Source organism: Cyprinodon variegatus, unplaced genomic scaffold (assembly GCF_000732505.1).
Source record: "Cyprinodon variegatus isolate N-32 unplaced genomic scaffold, C_variegatus-1.0 Scaffold656, whole genome shotgun sequence".
Classification (NCBI taxonomy): domain Eukaryota; kingdom Metazoa; phylum Chordata; class Actinopteri; order Cyprinodontiformes; family Cyprinodontidae; genus Cyprinodon; species Cyprinodon variegatus.
The window spans coordinates 391822-392465 of record NW_015151109.1 but is presented as its reverse complement, the minus strand read 5'-3'; positions in this window follow the sequence as shown (position 1 = coordinate 392465).

Genomic DNA, 644 nt, shown 5'->3' with positions numbered 1-644 from the left:
AACATACAGAAAGGTGTCATGAAAATATTTTGGTTTATTTTGATCCTCTCACCTAACAGCACCTCTCTGCTCGCCATCATTTCTCCACTCAGTGATGCGTCTCTTGTGTTTTCTGTTATGGAATCTTTCCCAGCAGCTCTCACTCTTTCCTGCGATCTAAACCTTGAGCCTGGATTAGATAAACAGAAGTGCAAACGCAGCACTTAAATATGCATCGCAAACAGCCAGGAGTTGTTTGGTTTTTTTTCCGTGTCTGTTTACCGTTCTCTTCTGCTTTTGTTTTGCAACATCAGCTGATTAGCTCCCGCTTGCTGAAACCTCTGAGACAATCAGAAGAGCATTTTAACACTTTTTCTTAAGATACTGTGGTGTTAACTTAGCCTCTTTAGATCAAGATGAGTGACTGTCAGTAAAACCTCAGATCCACACGTTTCACCTCACTTTGCTCTGCTTTGGTTTATATGAGCTGGTTTAACTATTTAGAGTTTTAGTTTCATGTCATTTCACTAAACTGCAGGGTGAGGTTAAGGTTAATTACCAATAATAAAACTGTCTACTATAGAATAAAGCAAATGTCTCTTTATTTAGGTATCAAAATGTAAAACAGAAGTAAATTCATTGTATGCATCCTGCCATGTTTTAGG